The 19,988-nt window shown below is 34.0% G+C and overlaps 1 protein-coding gene across 3 annotated transcripts in view; it reads right to left on the bottom strand.

Moving 5' to 3' along the window:
- Positions 1-19,988, bottom strand: part of SEMA3E (semaphorin 3E) — a 152,250-nt gene that overhangs the window by 89,911 nt on the left and 42,351 nt on the right. The gene's annotated exons all lie outside the window — the stretch shown is intronic.

Below are 19,988 nucleotides of genomic sequence, written 5' to 3'. Positions count from 1 at the left end.
TTATGACTGATTTTACATAAAGTTCCCCCCCCCCCCCCCCCGACAGTGGTGAAGGTTGAAGAAAAGGCTAGAGACATCTGGAAGCTTGTTCAAAAGCTGTTCAGCTGTCCAAAGCAAGCTTTTGTTTGTTTGGTTGTTCTTTCCACTATTGATAACAGAATGGGGATTTAATGTTTTTGTTGTTGTTGTTTTATCACTTTTTAAAATGATGAATAGTGGACAACAGACCTATATGCACCACATATTTTTTTAACATAAAATTGCTAATAGAAGTACAATGTCCAACTCAAGCACTTGCAAGTATCAGTATAACACTCAGAAAGACAGTGGTACTAGACTAAATAGTTATTTATTTACTTGTGCTTATGAATCAATAGAAACAGAATGCTAATCATTCATTAACTCTGTAAAATAATCTACTTCCTTCTTCGGAAGAACTGTAGATTTTTGAAGGCTGAATCACTTGCTTCTAAGGAAACCGTCTGAATATAAATATTTGCATTCCTGAGAAGATATTATTCTCTACAGAAGCTAGGAGCACTTAGGTTTGGCTTTATGCCTAACTACACACCTTTAATGTGCAACAGCCTCAAAACTCTTGTACGCTCTATTGTACCTAGAGGTTAAGTGTGGCATGTTAAGGGGAGAGCAATTTCAATTAAAAATGCAATAACGGCATTAAAATATGCACTGCCATACCCTCAGTAAGCTATTATCTGTTGCTTTCAATAAAAGCTTATTAAGGATTGCTGAATTATGTGTGCACAGGGAATAACATAGTTGCTGATAACATAGTCAGTTAACAATAGTCATAGTCAATAACATAGTCAGTCTAAGAAAAAAGAAAAAAAAATTCAAAAAAATGGCATTCACATTTTGGCACTTCAGTGCACACTTTTTTTTTTCTTTTTTTAGTAGTTTTTTCTTTCAAAGCTACTGAGAGTAGAGAGAGCATGAAAAAAATTATATTTTATAATGTTTATCTAAAACAGATTATGTAGGAGAAATACGTTAAATAGGCAGCAGCAGCACTACACAGAAAATCAATGAATTATATGACCACAGGGTTGTTATGTTAGATAAATACACAGGAATATACAGCATTTCACATTTCTATATAAGAATCTGCCATTAGGCTTGTTGAATTAATAAGCTCTGCCTGAAAACCATTCCAGCTTATTTGAAAGTCCACCTTGAAAACTGAAGCTGATCTATGGTTGTTCCATAGCTTGCCAGGTATTTTGTCTGCCTACAGTTTCAAAAGGTTTCTAAGCCATCCTTACAAGTCAGGGAGGGGGGAGATGTTTTCTTTAAAAAAAAATTTTTTTAAAGTGGGGGGGGCAGGGGGAGATTAGGCAAAAAGGAGATGACCTTTACTAAAACTTTTATGTCTTGAAAAGAACATGCGCTGGCTGCTGGAAAAGCATCAGTTATTAGTGCTGCAAGCAATAATTATTACTACTAACAAGCATTCTCACTCATATATATGATAGCATGTGTTTTAAGATCCAGATTCAGTGACAGATTTTTAATGAGCTCATTTCATAATTACAAATACTCTGTTGCTCCCCCACAACACAGAAGCATTTAAGATATTCCATCATGAAACTTAAATTAACAATTCCCTTATTATTTTTGTAAAGATCTTCTTTACCTCTGAATTCATTAGTAGGCTACATACTATTTTTTTTTCAGGTCAGTTTTATAACAAAAACAAAAAAAAAATTATAACAAAAAATCTTGGCCCTTTTTCAAGAATTTCTTATACTTATGTGGCTCCCTGCAAATCACATAGCCATCTCTTTTCATTCCGTGTGTTAACACCAGGGCTGGTTATTAGCATGCAAAAAGCATGACTTTCATTGTTGGCATTGATATACCTGGAATATCAACTGGCTGTGTAATGAAAAGCCCTCACCTCAAATGGAAGTTGAAAGTTGAAGAAACCTCAGTGAGAGCTTCAGAGGCCATCACAGGATTTTATCTTTTTTTTTTTTTTAACACTTCAGCACTTTTACTTATTTATTTATTTTCCCTGTAAGATTTTTCACAATTGGAATGAAGTAAAATAGTGATTTAAAGGTAATCACTATGGTTTCTGCATTAATGGATACTCTCACACGTTGTAGTTTAACTTACTTCTTTTCATTCTTTATTGTTTCCAGGCATATACTCAAGACATATAATTTGTCACTGAACACTGAAATTGTTTGTCAAATGGAAATATAGGGTTCCAGCACTGATGACTCTCACTTCTGTTTGATTTTGTTTTTCCCCTTGCATGAACACTATTAGTACATGCATGTCAATTCAAATTGTTTTCATTACACGTGAAATGGAAAATAAACTAGCAATGGCTTTTTGTGTTCAAATACTATGTTAACATTACACAGCATAGAAGCTGTAGAATGAAAACTAATTTTGACAAGAGAGAAGAAAACAGTAAGTGTGTGGTGGAGTTACCAAATAGTATAGCAGCAGGTGTTTAATGGAAACACTCTTTGTAAAGACAAGACTTTTTGGTGCCTGAAAAAAAAAAAAAAAAAAAAAAAGATGACTAATTGGGAGGATGATTAAATGATTAATATCCTTTTGCATATAAACAAAATAAGAATTCTCAGAAAAAAAGCAACTAGCTACAAATGTCAAATAAGAGATACTAAGAATGCATAGATTAATCAAACTAGGCTATATCCCATTAATCATATATCTCAAAATGTCATAAAAGAACTTTAATTTATACCTTTCTTATGCACTACCGATGTACTTCATAAGTTCATACATTTTTGTAAAGTAGCCAAAATGTCAGCCTGATAAATGTTTTCACATGATCAAAATGCTTAAAATGGTGTTATTTCTGTCACATGCTGATGAATGCAGGAAGCTAGAGTGTAATAAATTGCAGTGTCTGGAATCAAGGATGACTTTGATCATTATGGCAAAAAAAATATTAATAAAAAAAAAAAAAAGAGGAAAGTCACTCTGAATCATGTTTCTTCTATTCTGCACTATATTCAGCCTGAAATGTAAATAAACAAACCAAGAGATATTTTTCAAGGAACTAATTAAAATTTATTTGTACTAAAAATTTAATATACGGTGAATCTCTGTGTTACCAATCTTATTATAGAAGAGAATGAATGAATTAGATTTGGTAAACATTTTGCCAACATTATCTAAACTGTGTTTAGCCACTGATATTCTCAAAAAAGATCACACATCAATAAAAAAGAACCATTGCTTATATACAAAACAACATTTACAGAAGTGAAACTGCTGTTACCTCTTCTGAGAGGTGTTAATGATGTAATAGGCCCCACTATTGTGAAAGAGTATGGTCTCCTTGACTACATAAGAACTGCTAAATAAAACCATTTTTATGGCTCAGATATATGCCACATAACATATACCCATAAAATTAAACTGTTCTAATATCTTCATCTCCAAACAACATTAAATCATCCAACCCCCCACTCAGAATGGTCCTTGCTGTATTGTTCCTTGAACCATGCCCAGATATTATTTGGAAGTGTACTAGTTTTCACAGTAGCCAAGAAGAATATAAAAAATTAAATGTTAGGGATAATTGCAGGTCAGTGCTACAGTGGTGTTTGTGTTCTGGATCCACTTTTTTTTTTTTTCTTTTTTAATTAAATGCAGTCTTTCCTCTTTATTAAATCTGTCCCTGCTAGTTTTGTTTTCCTTTGGATCATTTATTCTATTGTAAGCTTATTCTATTCCAGAAAATAATAATTATTATTTAACTGATATATTACAGCATCAGTGACAGAGCTAAGTAAGAAGAGTTTTTGTTGTCCCAAGCATCTCTTACATCTACCGTAAAGGGACTGCTTTTGAAGGGCCTGGTTCTTTGTCTTTGGGTTTCAAGAAGCAGCAGGAAAACATTCCTACTGCTGAATCATAACCAAGGGGCAATAATGAGCACAAATAATGTTACCACAGTAATGTTAACCAGCAGCGGTAACTTCTGTAACCATCAACAACAACTTTAAGAAAAGCATATTTGTAATCTGTTAATTAAAATCTCGTTGGAAGCTGCTAGTCTAGTTAGCCTGACTACATAATTCAATAATAATCTTGTTTAATCAAGGAAGCACTTGAGTATGGGATGCAAAATTAAGAAATTCATTCTATTTGAATTAGTTTTTGGCCCCTCACTACCAGAAGGACACTGGGGTGCCGGAGCATGTCCAAAGAAGGGCAACAAAGTTGGTGAAGTGTCTAGAGAACAAGTCTTATGAGGAGTGGCTGAGGGAGCTGGGGCTGTTTACCCCTGAGAAAAGGAGGCTCAGCGGAGACCTTATTACACTCTACAATTACTTTAAAGGAGGCTGTAGTGAGGTGGGGATCAGTCTCTACTTCCAAACACAAAGTGATAAAACAAAAGGAAATGTTCTTAAGTTGTGCCAGGGGAGATTAAGTTTGGATATTAGGAAAAATTTCTTCACTGAAAGGGTTGTGAAGTATTGGAACAGGCTGCCCAAGGAAATTGTTGACTCACAGTCCATGGAGGTCTTCAAAAATGTGTAGATGTAGTGCTTAGTGATATGGTTTAATGGTGGACTTGGCAGTGCTAGGTTAAAGATTAGATTAGAAGATTTTAAAGGTTCTTTCCAACCTAAATGATTCTAATCCAAATCACATTCTAATGGCATGTTCAGTCCTCAGGGAATCTGTGTCACAGAACTTGTCTACAGAAAAGGTTCTAATATTTAACCAAAAAGCCTAGTTCACAATGGATAGATAATCATTGAACGGCTTGGATTGGCAGATCATCTAATTCCAATCCCCCCACAATGGGCAGGGATACCACCCACTAGATCAGGTTGCCCAGGGCCTCATCCAACCTGGTCTTGAACACCTCCAGGGATGGGGCATCCACAGCTCCTCTGGGCAACCTGTTCCAGTACCGCACCACCCTCTGAATGAGGAACTATCTCCTAACCTCTAATCTAAATCTATCTTCTTTTAGTTTAAAACCATTCCCCCTTGTCCTATCATTAGTTGCCCAAGTAAAAAGTCACTCTCCATCTTTTTTATAAGCCCCCCTTTAAGTACTGAAAGGCTGCAATGGGGTCTCCCCAGAGACTTCTCTTTTTCAGGTTGAACTTCCCTAGCTCTCTCATTCTTTCTTCATAGGAGAGATGCTCCAGCCCTCTGATCATCTTTGTGGCTCTTCGCTGGACTCACTCTAATAGTTCCACATCTTTCTTGTGCTGGGGGCCACAAACTTGGATGCAACACTCCAAGTGGGACCTCACAAGGGCAGAGCAGAAGGGGGACAATCATCTCCCTCCACCTGCTGGCCACTCCTCTGTTGATGAAGCCCAGGACGCAGTTGGCCTTCTGGGCTGCAAGTGCATGCTGCTGGCTCATGTAGAGCTTTTCATACACTAGAACTCCCAAGTCTTTTTCTGCAGGGCTGCTCTCAGTGAGTTCTTCTCTCAGTCTGTACTCATGTCTGGGATTGCCCCGACCCAAGTGGATGACTTCCCTTCCTTTTGTTGAAGGAAGATGAAATAGTTGCTTGAAATTATGGAAACTGTAATTTGTAATTACCTTGAAGACAGTGAAGTATACATCACTTTTACCCATCATGACTTCTTCATCAAACGCATGTTCTGCAGTCAGTATGTATCCAAAAAGGCTGATATTTTGCATATGCACAAGCTACGGTTCCCAGGGAAAATAGTGCAGTTGCATGAGAAATATGTTAAATTTATAAGCAACATAGCAATTGTGACTTGTTCTGGAGCCAAGAATAGAATCTAAACATCATAGTCAGAATTTTGTGCTTTGAAATATATATATATTTTCTGTTATCAGTTCCCCCCTGCATCTTGATACCTGATGCATCTTGATACTTGAACACATCTTATATACCCCCTGCAGGTTGTATACACCTGAATATGGAGAATCCTGCTTAGAGCAGATCTTCAAGTACACTAATCAATACATTGAAAGAATGTAGGGTTCTTTTTAGGGAGGGAAAGGGAACTGTATACTATATCTGCTCAATGAAGACATAAACCTCTTAACTAAAGTATGAAAAAGTTTCATTTTCATATACCTCTGGTAACCTTTGCCTTCTCACTTCAGCTACATGATAAATCACCATCTTGTTTGCAAAAGCCAACTTTCCTCATTTAAGAAATGAATAATAAGTGTGCTACAGGATCAACCTTGCCATGCCACTGTATCCTCACTTACTTTTTGCTGTAGGCATAGTGTTACATTTTCCACTCTGTAATGTAGACATGCTGAATTGCATAATCCAATATTAAACAATCTATACTACAAAACCACATCAAAGTAACACAAAGGACTTAATTAGCTCCACAAGAGGATTGCAGATATATTTTCCACTACCTCAAGTCTATTTAGCTAATTGCTCTGAAATACGTTGTTCATACTAAAAAGAAAATGTAAGATTAATTTTAAGTTAAATCATTTGCTTATCTATACATATTTTTCTTCTGACCCTGACAAAAATATGATGCTTCAGGAAATGTGAATAATTTGAATACTAAGTGACATAGTATATGTGTTGAACCATAGTCTTCTGGTGTTTAATACACATTGAGAAAATGGATTGTTATTATCATTCATGAATAAGAACTAATGTAAATAATATTAATAACTCATAGCTAGTTCTATTAGTACATCGATTTGAACTAAAACATTCGGTCCTGTAGGTTGCAGAAAATACATAAACCTTTTAATATTCTTCTGCTTTATGATGTATGTATAATTTTAAACTATATTGTATAAAAGTCTTATTCACTTACCCATAGTATTTGAGAATATAAAATCTTTCCCAACTCTGCTAAATGTTACATTTAATTGTTTTTTTGATAAATAAATCACATTTAAATACATTCAGATGAGATTAAGACAAATAAAAAGCCACAATAACTAATCTCAATTAAGAAAAAGATGATGTTCTTAATCTGGGCTAGATATCAACTCGAAGATTTTATTGTCTTCAATATTTTCACTATTGACAAGGTGCAAAAATTGCCACTGAACATCCAGAAGTTACAGTTTGGATGCTCTTTCTCACAAAGAAGAAAATATTTACCTTTCTCTGTTTACTAGTATTGTGAAAAATGTACCACTACAACAAATTTTTCATCAGCAGTGTCAAATCATAAAATATAAAATGATTCAAACACCAACAATATAAAACTTTACACAATGAGCTTATGAAATCCTTAAAATTAATAAAACACTGCAGTTATATTATATACTAGGTAGCAGTTTTGGTTGGAAAACAAAGATCAAGGTAAGACTTTTCAGAATTGTTTAGAAATTGAAAGCTTACTAAAGTTTCAAAAATACTCATAAACATTAGTCCCACCACTTCCAGTCTGGCTAGGTTCTTTTGGTTCTTTTTTCAGTTTGATCCATTTTCAGGTACCTCAGTTCTTGTTTGTTTGTTTGTTTGTGTTTTTGTTTGTTTGTTTGTTTTTGTCTCTTTATTTTTTTTCTCCGTAAAAGATAAATATTTGTATGTATCAGAATTATTAATGTAGCATTTACTTTATTTTTAAATGCAGAATTAAAAATTCATGCTTCTTTGCATTGTTCAAGGTTCTTGTATGAGAACCTTACTAAAATATTAAATGTAATTTAATAACTTATTTCTGGTTACAGTTTTACAAAAATAACTTTTTTTGTTCCCGGAAGATCATTTTCTTTTACTGCTTATGATTTTAGTTGAAGTCATATTTCTAAATTTGCCTTTTCTCAACTGGCTTTCTACTACACAACTCAGAATTTTTCTATAACATGAACTGTGATGAGTGACACTTCATCTGTGTGGAAGGAAAGCAGAAAACTCTGAACCATGCACTCCACTTCATGAGCCACCTGCATGGCTAACCTGAGCCTTTCTTCAGATCCTCCTGCATTAGCTTTTTCTTTCTGATCAAATTCAGTAACACTAGCTCCTGAGCTGTAGCAGGGACATCCTGTAGTCACAGAGCTTTGTTATGGGTTTTGGCATCAGAAAAAATGAAGCTGGAGAAGTGTTACAGCATTGCATAATATTTCTTCCTTCTCAATTGAAGTCCCAAGCCGTGGAATCCCAATGGAAGTCCCAAGCTTGTCTTCAGGCTTGTTATGGGAAGCAGTCCTCAGCCTCCTTAGTGGCCTTGGGCTGGCATATGTCATCAGTGTCATCATGCCTCATATAATAGTCTTTCTCAATTCCATTGGAAATGCTTTTCTTTATAGATTTTAGGAACCCCGTTTTTCTTTTCATGGACAATCCCACTCACTAGTTAATCACTCTGGGATCAGTCCTTAGACTTTTGTTTTCTCCTTCCCTGTGGGTCCCAAAAGTCTTGGCTGCAGTTTTAAGAGTAATTCATTAAAGACTGTTATGTTCATTACCATGATTTTGTTACTATTAAAATTGCATTCAATTTACTTGAATCTAATATTCCCGCCCCCCCCCCCCCCCGAAGGTCATCTATTCTTTGCATTATCTGCAAAATTCATTAGCACACTGCTTGTTTTTATGCCAAGCCCATAAACGAATCTATTAAAATAGTTGCATTCCATATTCTGGAACTCCAAAAACAGCCCTTCTTCAAACTCAATAACTCTCCTTTCTTTATTTATTTCATAAGGTCCTTACTAACACCTGTCTAACCTTAACCCTCAGCTGAGTAATATCAGCTCATAGCACCACATTAAATTTTTACTGAAGTCTAGACACATTTGCTCTACTACATTTCATCTGTTTGAAGAAATGCATCATATATCAAATAACAATATGTTAGTACAAGTAAGTGCATTTATCTTTGATGAAGCTATCTTCAGTGTCATCTCATTGTCAGCTTAGTGCCAAGTTATAAGAACTTTTAAGTTGAAGATACTCCACCTAAATTTAGCAAAACAGAATCTAGGCCTGTAATGAAAGGTAATATTTTAGGTTCATCAAATCAGTGGGAAGGCATAAGCATATATGTAGAGGAAAGTACTGCATACGTGTGAATGCATATCTGTATATATAAACAGAGACATTTAGAATTAAAGAATATGTCTATTTTTCTTTTTTGAGTGAACTGGGAGATATGCTTTTAGATTAGCTGGATAAGCCTAAAGTTAGGTGGTAGGAATCTCACTACGTTTCTGAGGAGAACAAAATCATGATAAAATATTGTGGTTTTGTTGTTGTTGTTGCTGCTGTCGTTGTTGTTAAGTTCCATCCACACATTTTTCTCTCCACTTTGACAATTAATTAAAAAAAAAAAATCTTGCCATTGAACTTAAAAATTAAGATTCTAACTCTCTCAGCATTTGGGTTGAAAAAAATATATCCTGATTTGAAGATACTAAACTCCTCATACTTGTTTTTCTAACTCAGATGGAGATTTTCCCTTGTATATATTAATTGTTACTAATGATTTTTTATTTACGCATTCTGTATCCCTACCCTTATTAAAAACAAATTTTCATTTAGCTTTGGTTGTACTTAGATAATTTCTAAGTTCTGCTCAGTCTTCACTGAACAATTATTTATTGCCTTCCCCTTTCTGTTATTTCTTTCAGGCACCTAAAGATCTTACTACTGCAGCCATTGGGGAGACTAAGCTTTGTAGATGTTAAAAGAAAAAAAAGTGTATTATATAAGTGTATAAAATGTGATTTCAGGAAATATATTAGAAAAAAAGAAAGAAAGAAAAAACAGAATTCATTTTGCTTTGAGAGAGAAACACTAGGCATATTAAAAAAATATGTCTATTGACTTTAATGGGGATGACTTAATGGACCCTAAAAGAAAAAGCATTGATGCAGCCAGCAGACACATATTCTACCTTTTACCTAAAAGCATATCTAGACAAATAAAGTAAAGCCTTAATCTCCCAGTTCCAGTCTCCCAACCCCTGATTGGTACAATGGAAGTACTTGACTAAGAACAGTAGCTGAACTGACAGCTTTTTCATTTCATAGGTTGCTGCATTTTAACATGCCTGCTACCGACATTTTTTTCCTGAAAGCTGGTTGAGAGTGCCAATTCTAAGGATATTACTTTGAAAATAACAGAAAAAAATCCGCTTCTGTAAGTATAAACATAACTATATCCTTATGTCAATGTTATTTTTTGTGCTTTTCGATGTCAAATTGGACAGCAGTGACATAAACCCCATAATATGAAGTAAAATGAATTCCAGATGGATTACCACAGTTTGTTATTTCAGTAGGATTCAGAACAATTTTAATTTATTTTTACTAAAAAATGTAGCTTACAAAGATGTCTTTGATAGTGTAGCTCAAGGGTGTAAATAGATAAATATATACTTGTTCTTTAAAATGAAGGTCTTGAAATATTTATATGTTAATAACAGTAACAACCAGTCAGATGTTTTAGCACATAAGATGTGTAAGTTTCAATTTTTTATCAAAAATGTTTGATAATTTTAAAAAATATATATTTATGTGTATATAAAATGAGGACACATCTAAAATTCAACTCCCAATTTTTTATTGATTAAGACATCCTTTTCTACCGTTAAGCTTTGATTAGGTGACTTCAGTAGAATAAGTGTGAGTTTCTTTTATGAGGCAAAGTACAATTCAAGTGACTTAGAAAGGTATGTCATTGAAGAGGACAAGGGCTTGTGCAACCATTACAGCAAACACACATTTGGACCTAGCCTAACAGTTAGTTCACTGGTTTGGAAGAGTCTCTAATGCTCTGGTTCCTGCTTCCCAAGACAAGTTTTATTTTTTTAAGTCCAAAGATTTCATGTACCTTTCAAGGTAAGATGTCTGAAGTGCAGAGACATTTCTTAATGAATTGAGTACACAAATCACTGCTTTATTATATGGAATTGTTAAGAATTACAGGCTCCTAAACTTAGGTATGATTTAAACAGACTGGATCTCATCCTAAAAGGTGAGAAGAAACAACAGGAATGGTTAAACATTACTGTTTGCTTGCTATTTCAGTTGTGAGTTCTTTTTCTTCAGAAGAAAAGACACACTGAGATTTTGATACAATTAGGTTAAAGATTAGAAAGTATTCATTATTTCACACATGACCTAGAACAGAAGACCTTTGTTTAGTGATAAAACTCAAGATCTCAGTTATTAGGACAAAACAAGTCCTTTAGTTTAAACATGGCATGTTTAACTGGCTGAAGATCATGCTCAATGCTAATATTGGACTGAATATCTGAGGAAGCTCAGGGAGGAAAAGAAAGAAAAGCAATGTTTTCTGACCTCTTTTCTTTAGTAGTCTGAGTATAGAAGACCAGTGTAACCTTTCAGATACTGACTGGTTGGTTTCTATCATCTCCTTTGCTCTGTCCTAAATAATTTTCTAAATCATGTGGATTTAGATTCATTCCAGCTCTACTGAGGACGTATCAGAGGCACCCAAGCTACTGAACTGCACACCCAGTAACTGAATCACATAAACAGATAATGGAGAGAATTATGACCCTCCAAAGAGAGACTTGACCTACTTGGCCCTTTGCAATGGCTCACCCTTGTCTACTGACTGCATGAGCAGTTCAGCAAGATGGTGATATTAATTCAAGCATTACAGGTGACTGAATTGATACAAGATGAAAATGTGCACTGACTCCTACAATGGATGCAGACACAGATGTGATTATGATATTATATGAGATGTTGTTTCCATGTTCCTTGATTTACAAACATCTTGTATTATTGATGGAAAATATGCTACTTTGATAGTCTTTGAGCCAGGAAAGTTATTTTCAGTCATAATGTCAGTACATTATGTATGGTGGCAGTATGTGTAGTGGGTAGTGGCAGTAAATATTTTCCTGCTTTTGCTAGTTATTTGTCTTAGCTCTGAAGTGCAAAGAACCACCCACTCTGCTGCAAGAATAGTTTAGTCCCTATGCCATTCAGTCCTCACTGCAGACTCTGGGATGACCAGGAAGGTCATAGAACCATAGAATCATAAAAGTTGGAAAAGACCTCCAAGATCATCTGGTCCAACCATCCCCCTACCACCAATATCACCCACTAAACCATGCCCCAAAGCACCACGTCCAAATCTAAGCTCCAGATTCTCTACTCAGTTTGCCAGTTACTACTTGCAAGCCAAATAATTGCATGCTTCATGTCTTGTACTAGTAAGGACACTCAATCCTATTTACTTCATTAAACAAACAGAAAACAGCACCAACAAAAAAACCTTAGTACTTAACATTCATTAGAATGTTATTAGAATATATGGAAATCACTCAAGACTAAGCTAAAGGAAATTACAGATGCCCCATTATTTCTTTTAATTGTAACTAAAGTACTTTTCAAAACCTCAGTAAGTGCCAAAGAAATTGTCATCAGAAATTGATGTCATAACTCAATTTTTTGTTGCAATTGTAATTCACTTGCAATTTCAAATGTTTTCAGTCAAGTATTGTAAAAACTGCTAGGGTTGCTGTTATTACTTCCTGGGCAGCAGACATTTGGCAATACTTGCAGCGCCAAAGAAGTCAAAAGACTAGGTTCTGCTTTCACTTCTGCATTTATAGAATACCTTCACTCATAACATTTCTCAATTTCAGGACCACATTTAGAGGACAGGCTAATGACATCATCCTTGTATCACAGCCTGGAAAAAGATTAAACTTAGAAATAATAAACATTTTTTTATCCCTAAATATTCAAATATATGCCTATCATCTTACAAAACCTTACAATAAAAGAAGGACATCCAATTTCAGAAGTCTGATATGTCAATGTCTACCTGTGATCACTTTGTCCAGTCTCTGCAACAAAGAAGTGACTAGTTCCAGGGACAAAGCTGTTCACCTCATCCTTTTACATACGTCCAACATTGCTGAGATAAATTTCAATTTTTTTGTTGTTCCCCCCTGCCCCCCCGCCCCCCCCCGGTTATAAAGGATTCCCTTATGAGAAGCTCAAGTGTAATTATTGGTGCAAGAATTTGGTAGTTCTATTTAGAAGCATATTAGTGATATGATAGATTCCATTACTCCTATCCACCAGATTCACTTGCAGTTCCAAACTTAAAAACTGACTTTTAAAGTCTCTTTTTCTGACAGTGTTGTTCAACATGTCTTTAATATCTTTGGATTTCAGAATCTGCTTGAAACTTGCTTATAGAATCATTGTTAGCTTGGTACACAAACTATGTGGGTTTTGTTGTTGTTCTTGTATTTCTTTTTCTTTTTTCTTTCTATTTCTTTTTTTTTTTCTTTTTTTTTTTTTTTTTCCCCAGGAAATATCTGTTAACATAATGCAGTTTTTTTGTTTTTTTTTTTTGTTTTTTTCCTCTAGTCCCCTCAGATTATACATCAACATATAAAAAACCTATATAGCCTCTGAAACACTTCAAGTATGATCCCATGATTCTGCAATAAGCAAACAAAACTATGCTGTACTGCTAGACATAGATTTTAAATCGTTTTACCTAAATCTCCATTATGACTAATTCATAGTTGAGCTGTAGTACTCTCCTGTGCACTACTGAAAGCAAAGTTTCCGGATCCCCATTAGTTCCTCTGTTAAAGTATTTAGCACAATCTCTGTGTCTAAGAATAATGTTTTTGCTTTCATGTTTTTCTGGAAGTTAGCTTAGGTTTAACAGGTTATCAGTGGGTCAAAAGATGTGAAAACTTGGAAATTGAGGTAAAATAATAAATATCAGTGTTTTGGAACTAGAACCAGAGCTTTAAGAGACAAAATTTAACATTCATACTTTTGGTCTTCATTTTTTGTTTTGTTTTGTTTTTGTTTGTTTGCTTGTTTTAATCCAAGAAAACAATATGAAGAGGGACAGCCTCCTGGTTAAAACTAGGCTGAAAGCTTTTATGTTCAGCACTTCCTAGCTCTTACTCTGATTATAGGATAGTTTTTCAAGGAACTATCTGAAAGGCCACTACAGATGGTCCAAATTCCCACGATACTTCGGATTAAGAATATATTAGTGAACATTATTAGCACGTCCAGTAAATGTAGCTTGCTATTTACACAAACATTTTTTGCGACATAATGAAAAAGTCTGTGTACCATTTTCCCCTGACAAATTCCAGAAAGAAAAAGAAATATTAGTATGTTACATCCTCCTTTTCCTTTTTCTCCTTAGAGAACTGCAAATTAATTTCTATCTCCTTTAACAAACTTATGTTTATTATATTAAATGACCAAAAGATCAGTCAATCAACAAAACATTCTTCTTACTTTCCACAGTTTCATGTTCCTCTCTTGCTCAATTGCTCATTATAACCACTGTATCAGAATTGCAGGACTGCAATCTGAATTGGGAGTGCTTTTTTCTGGGAGCTCCTGGTCTCAGGTCTTTGCCCTGGCTACACTTTGACGATGTATGAGGGCAGGGATGCACATTCTGCTTGCCTGGGAGAAAGTTTGGTTACAGAGGGCAAGACAAGATACAGAAAGCTTCATCCTTTTCTCCAGTTGTACCTGCTCTGAAATGTAAATAAATCTCCCAGAATAGAATGAAAGGTCTTTTTTTTTAACCTTACTTTCTGAGTCAGCTATGTAAGACTGCCATTTGGTTATAAAATGACTGAAAACACAGCTCTTTCGTTCCAGTAACTCTTTCCTATGCTTTTTTTTTTTCTCCCTTACACATTTTTTAACATTATATACCAATGATAAGAATTAAATTCATAATCTGGAAATAAATTCTTGCATCTGAACTTTGACTACTGCGATTTTCAAGAATCTTCAGTTACTCACTGACCATGGGTTCTCCATATAGTAACACTGATGCAGATTAACAAGCGAAAGGAAATTGTTTGAAAATGTCATTACAAAACAGAATGTGAAAGTATGCCACCTTTTCAATAATTACAGACACTGCATAATTTAACATTTTATTTTATTAAATTTGACTGCTTTTCTTCCTTATGCAGGCAAGCACCTTTAAGAGAGCAATTTCATGGTCTTGTACTTCAATATTTTCAATATTTTAGCCCCCATTTCAACAGCAAGCAACAATTTTTCAGGGTTTTTGTTATCCAGAAAGCAACCTCGATAGATATTTTTAATTAACACTTGTTAGAGTACTGACAGAATTCTAGCCTGAAGTTGGGTACATTTCCATCACCATCAGAAGATATAAGAGACAAGCAGACTCAAGTGCTGCCAAAAGAAACAGCACGAGGAGAAAAAGTTTTTCTATAAAGTTCAATGTTTGCTGAGTCTTCAGATCACCTTCAGCATCTTAAATCTCATCATATTAAATAAAATAACATTCTCTTGATTTAGCATTTACTAGGGGTAAAGGCAATCACTGAGGCCAAAGCTAAGGTTCTCACATGAAATAGTAACTGATAACCACAGTGCTTGTTGAAAAAACACAGTTAGTGTCTTGAGGTTTGCACACAGCTTGTCCACTAACCCTCACCCCTCCACCCTGCACATGCACTGCCATCATTTGCAGACAGCAAAGGGGCTGTTATTAAAAGTGTCAGAAGTTTGTCTGATCATGGGAAATATTCAGGCTAAATTTCAGCCTCTCTTAACACCTGTGGAAAATAATATCTGTGAGGATCAGATCGTACAGATTCATGTAGATCTTGGATTACAATTTGGCAATGTATTTAGAAGGCTTCAGAGATTAGGCAACCTACAAAAATGTTACCACAGAATTCAGAATGAGATCCTTTTGAACCAACCTCAGAATTTCACGACATTTCTTTCATCTAGTCTGTCTGCCTTGACCTAGTCTAAAATGAAGAAAGAGGAAGATATATATGAAATTATCTATTTTGTACTGATGTAGCCTATATTCCTGTGCATGTTAAAAAAAAAAAAAAAACTGACTTGGAGAAAATAAATTAATATACGTGGAGTCTTAAGAAAAAAAGAAAAAAAAAAAAAGCCCAACACACTCATTACCATCTAAAATATTATAGCCTGTTAATGTGGAGTATTTATAATTATTGCAACAGAAAAAAACAAATGTTACAACCCTTCCTTTCATTGAACTGATTACCCGTGGAATTAATTGATTTTATTTCATTTTAAAGCAAAGCAAATCTTCATTTATGGGTTCATGGAAATTCATGATGAGTCTATGGTCAATATTCTTTTATTCTACAAGAGCTTACTTCTATGTATCGGCCATTTTGCCCTCAGCACATCTTAATTTAAAGTCACTGAATAGATGCTTGTGATAAATTAATAAATTATATCTGGCCATGTAGATTTGAGAAGGACTTTTCAAGTGAACTTTGCTCTTTGTAAATTTTATAGGCCTGGTAAGGAAATTAATAATTACAAATTGTCTCCATAAATTCGTCATCACTGTTTAAACTGATATAGTATTGCTCTCCCTGCCTGCATGTATTTACTTTGAAGGGGAAGTTTGTTTTGGTACTGCTTCACCTAGTCTTTTATATCATTATATACTTCTCAAAACTGGTATCACTGAGAAAGTGATTTTCACTAATTACTGCTATAGAAATACTCATAGGAATATAGCTATATAATTTTAGCAATACAAAGTTTGTACAGAAATCTCAAGCTTCATTTCATTTTATTTTAGTCAACATGAATAATCTCATAATCCTTAGAAGACTCTGCAAGCATGAACAGAAGTAACAAGCTGTAAACTGTGCTGAAGTAGCAGTAAGGAAATATGTCACATAAATACCATATAAAGCTTTCTCCATAGCCTTCAGGCAATTTCTCCTGTTTCAGGCAACATCTTGGATTTAAAATGCTTGCTTTGTGCTAAAACTGCTTATCATTAAATTAATCTTATTTTTTCTTTTGTCTTAACTATTCCAGTTATTAAAAGATGTAATCAACATCTTTGATGGATTAAGTAATGATCCAATAAAAGTGCACTGAGGCAGAAGATATGTTTCTGACTTTGTAAGTCCTAAATTGAAGAATTCTTTTATATAAATAAATAAATAAAATGCCACTAGCTTCTAATTAGTCTATACCTGTTCTAAAATGCAGCGAGACAATTTCTTTTATTGACAGATGATGAATATTTAACACTTAAATCCTCCAAAATGCAGGTATTACCATAATCAAAAGCACATGATGATAGGGGAAAATCATATCTGTAAGTGTAATTAAATAGAGACATAACAAAGAGGCATTTATAAAAATATTTACTTTTTTTTGCTTATATGCACTTAAATGACAAAAGGAAATACACTATATAACTTGTAACTGTTTCCTAGTTAAAAATAAATATTGCAAGAAAAATCTGTAAGATATGTGAAAAAAGTTAGACTTTATGTCTTAAGAACAAGCTACATATTGGACTACTAATGGTTCCTTAATAACTGAGATTTTTCTGAAAAAAAAATAAAAAAATGAACAATTTGACTCATTTTTAAGTGAAGAAGCACCGTGTATGTTTAATTATCATTGCAGAAGCCAAGGAACTAAAAAAAAAAAGAAAAAAAGAAAATGAAATTAATAATTAAAATGAAGCAGAGTGTAAAAGGAAATTTGATTAAAAGAGGACAAAAATATCATTTGTCATGGTTTTAAACCTTCCTCAAGGAAGGTTTAAATTGCATATAAGCATAGTTCTTTACTTAATTTTCCCTAATAACTCTTAATTTTCATATCTCATATTAGCTTGTCTTTCAAGATAATTGAGTTCTTTCCAAAAAAAAAAAAAAAAAAAAAAGAACAGTATATGCATTGACTATGTTAAAATGCTTATAGATTTAATGTGATTTAATCATTCCTCTCACATCCTTAGGGCACTATCTTTCAGTACAAAATCAGCTGTAATGATATCTTGGATATTCACTGCTGAAAACGTAAACCCATCTTCTGCATGTCTAAGGCATTTCAACCAATATTCCTTACTGCATCTAGGCAACTTGGTATGGCAATCTTATCTCTGATTTCAAATTTTGGAAGAGGCATCAATCTCCCATTGTTCTTTGAGGAGAGGTAACAAATTAACAGGAAGATAAGTTTCCTTGAGAAAAAAGTATTTGTCCCCCAAGAGAGAGACTACAAATAGACAAATTTTCATCTGTAAACTATGAAACACTCTTGCTCAAGAGAGTTCTAGATGGCCCTGGTCAGACCTTCTGTTCTTGCAGCTGTCTGCACAAACAGACCCAGACATATCTTTAATTAAGAAAGCCTTCATAATGCTGATATACAGAAGACTAAACATTGTTATTGTAGCTTGTCAGGTTAGATATGCCAATTGAAATAAAATAAAGAAAAATTTAATATTCTTGCACATCAAGCTAGAAGTGCATCTTTTGCACATTTAGGATTTCTCTCTACTTAATATTTTCAATTTTTTCTCCTCTCTTTTTTTTTTTTTTCCTCCTTTTTATGGCCTTTAAAAAAAAAAATAGATACATCTCCAGTATGTGGCTGTTATCTATTCTTCTGAGTTTTAAGGTTTCATGCACATGTCTGCAATATTCATACTGGAATAAATCCTTGATTTGTCATATGGACATTTTCACCCTTTTAAGTTCTTCCCTGTTCATATACCTTATTTTGTTATAAACTCATGCTTTGATAATATTATCAGATGGGTGCTTAATGGAAGGTCATGTCCCATATGTTTTCTGTCTAAAATCTAGATGCCCAGTCTAAACCAGGTACAGAGGGATCCTGTATCTCCATGTACTTAATCATGAATGTAGCCCCTTGGAGACGGTAATTCACCCCACAGGAATCACCCTTGGAAACATGTCTCTTTCTTTCCATATACTGTGGAGAACATTTGGATTAACTATAGTCTAAGTGAATAAACATAGGTGTGATGACTACAAGCTTTAGTTTATCATAGTTTAAAGTATTTTTTTTCTCTTCATGCATTTTATAATTGCTTTTGGCACACTTTACTTTCCAAACCTATTTCCTATTATACTATTGGCAAATTCTTAAAATTATCTTTAAATATAATTAATTTTTTTTTTTTAACCTGGTAAATTATTTTCTTCAGTATGCAGACAATGACACTTTTCTTTTTGAATATTTTTTTTCATATTTTTAAATAACATGAAATACACAATTCAAAGTCTTTTTATAATAGTTTTGCAGATAATATAAATCTGAAAAAATACTGTGTTTAAAAAAGCAACAGCTATAACTTTATTTCACAAGTGCTTCAAAGTCTTGTCCATTACTGAAGCAGATTCTGACTTTGACTGAGATCATTATCTAACAAATAGGTCATTAATTGCTGTTGAAAATCAATTCACTGAAGTAATGGCTTAAAAGTATTGCTGAATGGTTTGTCATGAAGGATATATATGAGTGAAGATAAAATGTTTTAATTTCAGCTGCAGTTTATAAGTTGTGTCTGGGCTGCCAATCACATCTAACAGTCATGGCACTTCTTCCAGTGGTCGGAAATCCTGTCAGCATTTTCACAAGTGGAAAGTAATTGAATTAACTGCAAAATGCTAACATTATCCCTTTTCATGTGCACTGAAAAGAAAAAGAATTACACATCTTAGAAATACTGAAATGTTTTAAGACAGAAGCAATTAAGGGTCACAACAGCAGACTGACCTCCGCTAGGTTCTAAATTGCCTGACTCTCTCTGCTGCTTTATGTGAAGGAGCTAAAAATACAGGCATTAATTTGCAAAAGAGAAAAAGCAGCAGAGACCTTCCCTGTGTCTCAGGGAAGTCAAAAAGTTCTGTAATTGACTAGAGGAGGTCACATTATATGTGGTGTATATAAACACTATCATAATATTAAATATATTAAATATTACAGGCCAATATTAAAGTAAAAAATATATATATATCCCAACAGGCCCATTGAAAGTCGTGTTAGTCATAATGAGATAAGAAAAGGCAGATAGAAAGATGCTAAATTTCCATAGGGACATTCAGCTGTTTTCTCAATGTGATTAAGAAGGTAGTTTTATATTTTTTGTCCTTTTGTAAAGGCACACATGATAATAATAAAACATTTTACATCAACAAGTCCGTACCCTCAGAGAACAACTGTTCAATAACTTGGTA

The sequence above is a fragment of the Anser anser genome (genome assembly GCF_964211835.1).
Source record: "Anser anser genome assembly, chromosome: 1".
NCBI classification, from domain to species: domain Eukaryota; kingdom Metazoa; phylum Chordata; class Aves; order Anseriformes; family Anatidae; genus Anser; species Anser anser.
Note: the sequence above shows the minus strand (reverse complement) of the source record. Positions and strands in the feature narration are given on the sequence as shown.